This window comes from Pelodiscus sinensis, chromosome 1, assembly GCF_049634645.1.
Source record: "Pelodiscus sinensis isolate JC-2024 chromosome 1, ASM4963464v1, whole genome shotgun sequence".
NCBI classification, from domain to species: Eukaryota; Metazoa; Chordata; order Testudines; family Trionychidae; genus Pelodiscus; species Pelodiscus sinensis.
In genome coordinates, this window is record NC_134711.1 from 288,569,473 (window position 1) to 288,580,459 (window position 10,987).

Sequence of the window (10,987 nt, forward strand, 5' to 3'; positions counted from 1 at the left end):
TTGAGATGAGATAATCAGAGGACTGCCTAATTTGAGAATCCTGATTAAGCATGAGCTAGGGTACAAAGCTGCTCAGCAGGGACTTTAAGGCTTTGTCTACACTCATTACCATGAGTCACAATGTCATTAGCATATTTTCTGCCATTTCTTTTTGCACAAAGGATTTTTGCCCAAAAACTCACAGTGTAGACAAAGCCAAACTGGTTATGTGCATTCATAGCTGCAAAAACTTAGGTACCTAGCAAACGTAGACACCCACTGGGTTTGGTGTCAGCTGAGTGGGAGTTTTGAGGAGCTCAGTGGCAAGTGAATGTTGGACTTAGACACCTAACATGCCAGTGAAGCATTTTAAGTTCTTTCACTGTGTGACGGGGCGGCCCCGCCCCGCACTCAGGCCCAGGGAAACCACCTGGGGCCTGGGGCGGAGAGGGCCCCGCCCACACAGCCCTACTGGGCATGCTCCAAAGGGAGCCAAGGTATAAAAGGCTGCTGGCCTGCTCAGAAAGGGCAGACTGCGACCCGAGCAGGAGCTAGCGACCACTGGCCAGAGAGGGAGTCGCCAGGGGAGCTGAGCGTGCTGCTGCCGGGCCTCTGCCGGGCTCGGCCCCAACGCCGGAGCCGCCGACCGACCACCCGCGACCCGAGTGCTGGAACGGACCCCACCAACTCTGCAGCTGCCGGGGGGAGGACCACTACAGCCCATCGACCGGCGCCGACAGGTGGGACCGCGGCAGGCTGCGAGCAGGGGGTAGGAAGCGGCCCAGGGCAGGGAGCTGGAGAAGCCCCTGAGGGCTCGGGGCGTTGCGGGGAGGAGCCCCCGCCGAGCCGGTGGTGGGAACCACCCGAAACTACTAGGGCCCTGGGTCGGGGTCCGGTGGAGAGGGAGGGCCCGGACCCCCCTACCCCTGCTGCCTGAGACCCTGACACGTGGGAGCAGGGTAACAAACTGCAAACTGTGGACTAGGCCTCTGGGCCTGCAACTTGTGGACTAGGCCTCTGGGCCTGCAACTTGTGGACTAGGCCTCCGGGCCTGCAAACTGAGGACTAGGCCTCCGGGCCTGCAAACTGAGGACTAGGCCTCCGGGCCTGCAAACTGAGGACTAGGCCGGGAGGCCGTATTTCCCCTAGCACAGGGGCATTGTACTTTGGGGCTAGGCCGGTGGGCCGTATTTCCCCTACGAGAGGGGCAGTGTACTTTGAGGGCTAGGCCCAGACGGGCCGAGTTAGGCCCCGGATGGGGGTGGCAACCCCAAGACAGGGGCGAGCCCCCCGACACATGGTGGAGAATGTGGGCACGCGACCCCGCCCCTGGACCGAGGGGCTGGCAAAGGGGAGTGGTAGATGCGGGCTGCGAGGACCCCGGGGACAGAAACCGGGGTTGCTGACCTGGCGGCAGCGGTATGAAGGGGACCTGACCGAGCTGCGGAGGCAGTTGGCAGGCCTACAAGAGCGACAGGACCGATGGGAGCGGGAGGTCGCGAGTCAGTTGGGGGCCCAGGGAAGGGCGGTGCCCCCCGGGGTCTGCCCCTTTGGGCAAGCGCCGATTGCCGAGCCTGGTAGGGGGCCAACGGACCCTGCTAAAATGGTGGTGAGCCTTAGAGTAGAAGGGAACCCCACGGTGGCACTGGTGGACTCAGGGTGCAGCCAGACCCTAGTTAGGGCCGACCTAATAGCTGAGCCAGAACCAGCCGGGGGCCCCATCCGGTTGCTGTGCGTACACGGGGACGTACGGGCGTACCCGACAGCATGGGTGCGGCTAGATGATGGCCAGGAGGTGGGGGTCTACAGCGTGGGGTTGGTCCCGACGCTCGCCTACCCCGTGATATTAGGCCGCGATTGGAGAGGCCTAAGCCGGGTGTTGCGGGAGTGGGGCCAGCAGTCAGTGCCAGGGCGGGGCACCTCCCCACACGACCTGGAGGAAGCCGCCCAAGGCAAGAGTCTAAGGGGGGAGGAGAGGCCGAACCCGGGGACAGCGGCGGGCTTGCCACCGAACCAGGGAGACCACCCCGCCTGGGAGGAGGAAGTCGAAACCCTAGAAGTAGAGGGCGACTTTATGAGAGAGCAAAGGGAAGACCAGACCCTGAGTCGAGCTTGGGAGCAGGTACAGGACCCAGGGGAGGGGACCGGCCAAGATCCCCGTAAGCCCCAAGGCCCTCGGTTCTGTGTGAAGGCAGATCGGCTATATAGGGTGGTCCGGGAACCCCAGACGGGGGAAGACATCTGGCAGCTCCTGGTCCCCCACAGGTTTAGGAATGCCGTACTCCGGCTGGCGCACCGGCTGCCTTGGGCTGGCCACCTCGGGCGAGAAAAGACCCTGCAACGGATAGGGATGAGGTTTTTTTGGCCGGGCATACACCACGCCGTGAGAGCCTTCTGTGAATCCTGCCCCGAGTGCCAGCTCACCAGTAGAAAGGGGGTGCCGAAAGCCCCCCTGGTGGCCCTGCCCGTGATAGGGGTCCCCTTTGAAAGGATCGGGTTGGACCTGGTGGGACCCCTAGATAAGGCCAGCTCAGGCTGTCAATACATCATGGTGGTGGTGGACTATGCCACCCGTTACCCAGAAGCGGTTCCCCTACGTAATACCACCGCCCGCACTCTTGCCGAAGAACTTTTTAAGCTGTTTGCTCGAGTAGGGATACCGAAGGAGATCCTGACCGACCAGGGGACCAATGTGTCGTCCCGGCTGATGGCAGAACTATCGCGGCTACTGAACATCCACCCTCTGAGGACGACGGTTTACCATCCCCAGACAGACGGCCTGGTGGAGCGTTTTAACCAAACGCTAAAGACGATGCTGCGTAAGTTCGTGGCTGAGGACCCTCGACACTGGGACAAGCTCCTACCAGCCTTGTTATTTGCCATTCGGGAGGTCCCCCAGGCGTCGACGGGTTTCTCCCCATTCGAGCTCCTGTATGGGCGACAGCCGAGGGGAATACTCGACCTTTTACGAGAAAGCTGGGAAGAACAAGAATCGCGGGTACAAGGGACAGTACCCTACATCTTACAGCTGCGGGAACGCCTGCGGAAGGTAGGGGAATTTGCCAGAGCTAACCTCCTACAGGCGCAGGAGGCCCAAGCCCGATATTACAACCGAGGGGCCAAACTCCGCTCTTTTGAACCGGGGGACCACGTCCTCGTCCTACTGCCATCCCGAGAGTCCAAGCTACTGGCCCGATGGCAAGGCCCGTTCGAGGTGGTCCGGCGAATAGGGACGGTGGACTACGAAGTGAGGCTGCCGGGGAGGAGGAGAGAGGTACGACTATACCATATCAACCTCTTGAAGGAGTGGAAGACCGCCGAAGGACTACTGGTCACCCCATATCCCCCGGAGCCAGAGCTCGGGCCAGCCGTAGAGGACCTCCAGGGGGAGGCTCAGGTAACGATGGGGCCCGAGTTGAGTCCAGTACAGCGGGGAGAACTACAGCGAGTGGCCCAGAGGTTCGCGCCATTTTTCTCCACTCAACCCGGCCGCGTCCACACCGCGCATCACCACATCGCTACCCGGCCAGGCCATAAGGTGCGAGACCAACACAGGCCCCTCCCTAGGAAGATGTGGGAAACAGTCCAGCGGGAACTCCAGACCATGCTAGAGATGGGAGTGGTGGAGGAATCTCATAGTGAGTGGAAGAGTCCCATAGTTCTAGTCCCGAAGCCAGACGGCACGACGCGATTTTGCATCGATTTTCGGAAAGTGAATGCCATCTCGCGGTTCGATGCCTACCCGATGCCCCGAACCGAGGAGCTCTTGGAACGGCTCGGCCAAGCGGAATACTTCTCCATCCTGGACATGACGAAAGGGTACTGGCAGATCCCACTGACACCAGCCTCTAAGGAGAAGACGGCCTTCCCTACACCGTGGGGCCTGTTTCAATTCGTGACCATGCCATTCGGACTGCATGGGGCAGCGGCCACGTTCCAACGATTAATGGACCGATTGTTACAGCCCCATCACGCCTACGCAGCCGCATATATAGATGACGTGGTGATCTATAGCCCAACGTGGACGGCCCATCTGCAGCACTTAGAAGCCGTATTGAAGTCCCTGAAGGAGGCCGGCCTCACAGCCAACCCGCGAAAATGCCAGCTGGGACGCCGGGAAGTAACCTACTTGGGGTACACAGTCGGGCAAGGGACAGTACGACCGCTGGTGGACAAAGTGAAAGCCGTGCAGGAGTGCAAGACACCCGCAACCAAAAAGCAGGTACGCCAGTTCTTGGGGCTTGCGGGGTACTACCGCCGGTTTATCCCCGGTTTTGCGGACATTGCAGCCCCTCTATCTGACCTCACGAAAAGTACCCAGCCGAACAAGGTACAATGGTCAGCGGACTGTGAGGTGGCTTTCAGGACACTGAAGGACCAGCTTACTAAAGCCCCGGTCCTGTTCCACCCAGATTTTTCAAGGCCCTTCCTACTGCAAACGGATGCATCAGAAAGAGGCTTGGGGGCAGTGCTGTCCCAACAGGCAGAGGGAGGGGAGCACCCGATAGTTTATTTGAGCCGTAAGCTCTTCCCACGAGAACAGAACTACGCTACTATAGAAAAGGAGGCATTGGCAATAAAGTGGGCTGTAGACGCCCTAAGATATTATTTATTGGGCAACACGTTTCAGGTGGTGACAGACCATGCCCCCCTGAAATGGTTAAATAGCATGAAGGAGACGAACCCCCGTTTAATGCGGTGGTATCTATCTTTACAGCCGTACAATTTCAGTATAACCCATCGCCCAGGGAAGGCACACACGAATGCTGATTTCCTTTCCCGAGGGGGGGAAGAAGAGACGGGAACGGGCGAGAGGAGAGGTACCCACTTAAGGGGGGGGGTGTGTGACGGGGCGGCCCCGCCCCGCACTCAGGCCCAGGGAAACCACCTGGGGCCTGGGGCGGAGAGGGCCCCGCCCACACAGCCCTACTGGGCATGCTCCAAAGGGAGCCAAGGTATAAAAGGCTGCTGGCCTGCTCAGAAAGGGCAGACTGCGACCCGAGCAGGAGCTAGCGACCACTGGCCAGAGAGGGAGTCGCCAGGGGAGCTGAGCGTGCTGCTGCCGGGCCTCTGCCGGGCTCGGCCCCAACGCCGGAGCCGCCGACCGACCACCCGCGACCCGAGTGCTGGAACGGACCCCACCAACTCTGCAGCTGCCGGGGGGAGGACCACTACAGCCCATCGACCGGCGCCGACAGGTGGGACCGCGGCAGGCTGCGAGCAGGGGGTAGGAAGCGGCCCAGGGCAGGGAGCTGGAGAAGCCCCTGAGGGCTCGGGGCGTTGCGGGGAGGAGCCCCCGCCGAGCCGGTGGTGGGAACCACCCGAAACTACTAGGGCCCTGGGTCGGGGTCCGGTGGAGAGGGAGGGCCCGGACCCCCCTACCCCTGCTGCCTGAGACCCTGACACGTGGGAGCAGGGTAACAAACTGCAAACTGTGGACTAGGCCTCTGGGCCTGCAACTTGTGGACTAGGCCTCTGGGCCTGCAACTTGTGGACTAGGCCTCTGGGCCTGCAACTTGTGGACTAGGCCTCCGGGCCTGCAAACTGAGGACTAGGCCTCCGGGCCTGCAAACTGAGGACTAGGCCTCCGGGCCTGCAAACTGAGGACTAGGCCGGGAGGCCGTATTTCCCCTAGCACAGGGGCATTGTACTTTGGGACTAGGCCGGTGGGCCGTATTTCCCCTACGAGAGGGGCAGTGTACTTTGAGGGCTAGGCCCAGACGGGCCGAGTTAGGCCCCGGATGGGGGTGGCAACCCCAAGACAGGGGCGAGCCCCCCGACACACTGCATGCAGGAACAGGCCCTAGAAGGCAAATTAAGATATTTCCATTGCCACCATTCAGCACAAGTATCCCCACAAAACCTGATCCTGTATCACATACATGTTTGCTGTATCATGTGGATTTATCTATTGGAAGTGACAGTGGAAGAGAAAGACCTGGGTGTACTGACTGGTACATCAAGTGATGTATTTTCAATAGAACTAGGGAAGTTGTACTGTCATTACACAGAGCCAGATTAAGACATGCTGAAGCCCCATAACATAACCAAAAATATGTATTATTCTAACAGAAAGGACAATGAAAATAGAAATAATGAAGTTTTATATGTGCATATATACCTGTACATAGGCAAGGATGCAACTAAAAACTAGTAACTGTTTTTTATTTAGAGGGCCCCTCAGTCTGAGACCCTAAACTTTAGGACTATGGCTACACTGTAACCTTATTCCAGAAAAGCTTATGCAAAAGAAGAGTGGCGTGGAATATCACCATGCTTCATTTGCATAATTAACTAACAGCCACTTTTGCGCAAGAGAGGGGTTTTGCGCAAAAAGGAGCCATCTACACAGCTCCTTTTTGCACAAAAGCCTTTTGTGCAAAAGCAGCTGCTAATTAATTATGCAAATGAAGCACAGTGATATTTCACTCCATGCTTCATTTGCATAAGCTTTTCCAGAAGAAGGCTACTGTGTACCATAGCCTAGTTTATTTAGCATGAGCAAGGCCATGTGTAGCCTGCACAGCACTGCTATTAAACAAGGAACTGGTGATCTCCTCTGGAATGGAGTATGCAGTTCTGGTCTCCTAACTAAAAAGAAGATGAATTCAAAGAAGGACCAGAAAAGGGCTATTGGGATGATCAGAGAAATGGAAAATATGATTATAGGGGAAGATATGATTATTCTCTTTGAATACATGAGAGGGATATGTCCCAGAGAGGGAGAGGAGTCATTTAAGTTAAGCACCAAAATTGACATAAGAAACAAATGACTATAAACTGGCCATCACAAATTAAGGCTTGAAATCAGATGACGGTTTCTGACCATCAGAGGAGTGATGTTCTGAGAGAGCTTTCCAAGGCAAGTCAGAGGGCCAACAATCTAACTGACTTCAAAACTGAGCTTGATGTTCATGGAGGGGATGTATGATGGGACTGCCTATAATGGCATGTAACTGATTTGGGATGGATAGCAGTAAATATCTCCAATGGCTGAAGATGGGATACTAAACGGGGAGGACTCTGAGGCTTGATCTACATTAGAGGGGAAGATCGTCTTAATTGTAATTATATAATTAATGTAGCTGGAGTTATGTTTCTTCACGCTGTCCACACTACAGGAGGTTGACAGGAGAAAACATTCCCCTTGGCTTCCCTTACTCCACATGAGGAGCAGGACTAACAGGGAACCCTCTCAATTCAAATTAGCAGGTCTTCACTAGACCTGCTAAATCAAACCCTGGAAGACTGACCGTGGCAGCATCGATCTTCCGCGTAGTGTAGACAAGGCCTGAGTTACTACAAGAATTCTTTTGTAGGTGTATAGCTGGTGGGTCTTGCCCAATGCTCAGGATCTCACTGATAGACATATTTGGGGTCAGGAAGGAATTTTCCCAAAAATCAGATTGGCAAAGGCTCTGGGTTTTTTTCACCTTCCTCTGCAGCATGGGACACTGACCACTTGCAGGTTTAAACTAGTGTAAAGATCTATAACTTGAAATCTTTCAATCATGATTTGTGGAGGGTGAGCTTCTGTATCCTGCAATGTTCAGGAGGTCAAACTGGATGATCATGATGGTGCCTTCTGCTCTTAGGCTACGTCTAGACTGGCATGATTTTGTGGAAATACTTTTAACGGAAAAGTTTTTCCATTAAAAGTATTTCCTCAAAAGAGCGTCTAGAGCATGGCGGAAAGGGATCTAGGGGTCATAGTGGACCACAAGTTGAATATGAGTCAACAGTGTGACGCTGTTGCAAAAAAAGCAAATATGATTCTAGGTTGTATCAACAGGTCTGTTGTAAGCAAAACTCGTGAAGTCATTCTGCCGCTCTGCTCTGCACTAGTTAGGCCTCAGCTGGAGTACTGTGTCCAGTTCTGGGCGCCACATTTCAAGAAAGATGTGGAGAAATTGGAAAGGGTACAGAGAAGAGTGACAAGAATGATTAAAGGTTTAGAGAACATGACCTATGAAGCCAGGCTTCATGAACTGGGCTTGTTTAGTTTGGAAAAAAGAAGATTAAGGGGGGACATGATAGCGGTTTTCAAATATCTAAAAGGGTGTCACAAGGAGGAAGGAGAAAATTTGTTCCTCTTGGTTTCTGAGGACAGGACAAGGAGTAATGGGCTTAAAGTGCAGCAGGGGAGGTTTAGATTGGACATTAGGAAAAAATTCCTAACTGTCAGGGTGGTCAAATATTGGAATAAATTGCCAAGGGAGGTGGTGGAATCTCCCTCTCTGGAGATATTTAAGAACAGGTTAGATAGACATCTGTCAGGGATGGTGTAGACGGAGCTTGGTCCTGCCTTGAGGGCGGGGGGCTGGACTCGATGACCTCTTGAGGTCCCTTCCAGTCCTATTATTCTATGATTCTATGATTCTATGATTGGCAAGGATGCTTTTGTGCAAAAAGTGCTTTTGCGCAAAAGCATCTATGGCCAGTCTAGACACTATTTTGTGCAAGAAAGCCCCGATTGCCATTTTAGCCATCGTGGCTTTTTTGCGCAAAGCAATTCTTCCCTGTCTACACTGGCCCTCTTGCGCAAATATTCTTGCGCAAGAGGGCTTTTTCCCAAGCGGGAGCATGAAAGTATTTCCGCAAGAAGCACTGATTTTGTACATTACAAAGTCAGTGTTCTTGCACAAATTCAAGCGGCCAGTGTAGACAGCTGGCAAGTTTTTGAGCAAAAGTAGTTGCTTTTGCACAAAATCTTGCCAGTCTAGACCCACCCCCTAAGTCTGTGAGTTTATGAACAATTTACTTACTGAATTTAGCCCTTTCTTATTTTCAAACTGTCTATGACCAGACTTTGACTTTTACAAAGGGTTCACTAAGGCTACGTCTAGACTGCAGGCTTCTTTTGGCCATCCACCAGGCCCATCAGGCCAGAGTGCACATCCAGGTTCTCTCAAGGACCCCAGCAGCCCTTCCCACGGCCTCCCCAACAGGGGCCTCTGGCTTGCTGCTCTATCCCTTCCCCACCACAACCCTTCCCTTCGCCCCTTCCCTGACCTCTCAATAAAGACAACTGTTTGGTTTTCAACAAAACAAATGCTGCATTTTTCTTTCATTAAAAACGGTGTGCAGGGAGAGGTGGGCTCATAACCTGGAGGGAGAGGGGCCTCAGTGTGGCGTGGGTGGTGGCTGGATGTGACACCTTGAGTGCGGAGACCTCATCGGACTTGGAGTTGGGTGGGTCTGGGGACAACAGGGAAGTGGGCAGGAGCGGGGACTGGAGAGGGGTCAGGGTGGGTAGGGAGGCAGGGGGAGGGGGCATAGGCATTGCTTGGGGAAGAAGCAGGGGCATTGCATGGGGACCAGGGAGAGAGAGAATGGGCATAGCTGGGGGGCAGGAGGGTGGTAGGCAGGAGAAGCGGCACCAGGCGGGTGTGCCATCATTTCACTCATGACGGCACACATGCTATCGCATCGCTGCATGAGCTGGCCCCAGGAATGGTTCCACCGCTCTGAGTCCTGCCGGATCTTCTATGCCAGGGTGTGCTGCATGTCACACAGGATGCTGACATGCTGGCGCATGAGGTCTTCCTGGACCCTGGCACACTTTCGGGTCCCCCGGGCTCTGGCAGCTGGCACGGATGGCGTGGCTCGCCCCTCAGTCCCGACTGGTCCATCTGCAGAGAACACAAAGAGGGAGAGGCGGCCCATCATCCATGCAAACACTGTCCCTGAGGCCGTGCCCTCCTCTGTGAGCAGCGACCAACAGTCCTCGGGCCAGAGGAGGGGGATGTCTGGGAGCAAGGCCATGTGTAGCCTGCACAGCAGGCCCTGCCTTCCAGGGGCCATGAGGTGCCCAGGGGACTGTGCTGCCCACTTCCCAATGCCCTCCTACTCCCCACCCCCGGTCCATGGACAAGCAGGCAAGTGAAGTGTCCGGCCATAGTGAGAGCCCGTGGGTGGCAGAGGAGCCAGGAGCAGCATGGCCCTCCCTGGGGTATGCACACACACCTGTGGCTCACAGCACTGTCCACAGGAGCAGGTGGTGCCTCGCACGTGCAGACATGCCCACGTGTTATGTGCGGCACTCCTCGGGGTGTCTGGGGTCGTGCCTGCACCCTTGTGGCTAGCCTCCCCCCAGGGCCAGACATGTGTGGCCTCCCCTTAGCCTGGCAGCAGGATCCCCCCCATGGTCAGGGGCTACTTGCTGAGTCTGCGTGGCGCACGCTGCACATGGTTCCATGTGCATGGACTGCAGCACGATGTCCAGCCCAGCCCGAGTGACACTCACACCCCACCCTCTGTGCGCCCACCTCCCCCATCCTGTGTATATGGCAAACTGAGACCACTCACCTGAAGATTACTCCCTGGCCTCAGACAAGGCCTGAGAGACATCCTGGCTGACAGGCACCAGCTCCAGGGATAGTGTGACAGTGTCCATCTCCTCCTTCTCCTCCTCCTGCTAGCCCTGGTCCTCCTCCTCCTCCACTGTGACCTCCTGCCAGGCGACGACGGGGGTCTCAAGGCCGGAGTCCACAATGATGGGTAGAGAAGATGTTTCTGGTGCAAAGTATCTAGTGAAGAGTATCTGGTGCAGCTCCTAGTAGTAGGGGCAGGTGTGGGATCCTGCCCCTGAGCGTGAGCTGCGCTCTCTAGCCCTGACGTATCCCTGACGGAGCTTTTTGACCTTACTCCAGACCTGTTCCAAGGTCCAGAGTGGATGTCCACACTCCACCAGGGACTTGGCCATGCGCTTGAAGATATCAGCATTGCGGCGTTTGGAGTGGAGCTTCTGTAATCTCGAGATTCCACAGCTCGAGGAGAAACAGGATCTCCACTCCAGACCATGAGGGAGTTTGGTCCCCTGGGTGGGTCCTGGGACTCCTGGGACTACTCCCTGTGAGGGCCAGGGCAGTCTTGGGGGGCTTGTGGCTCCACCATGGGTGGCAAGGCCTGTGGCAGGGAGAGCCACATGTTCAGGGTTCTGCTCTCAGGCCAGCTTCCTGTCACAAGGCTTGTCCAGGGTGCCTGCAGCTTTAAGAGGGACCAGGAG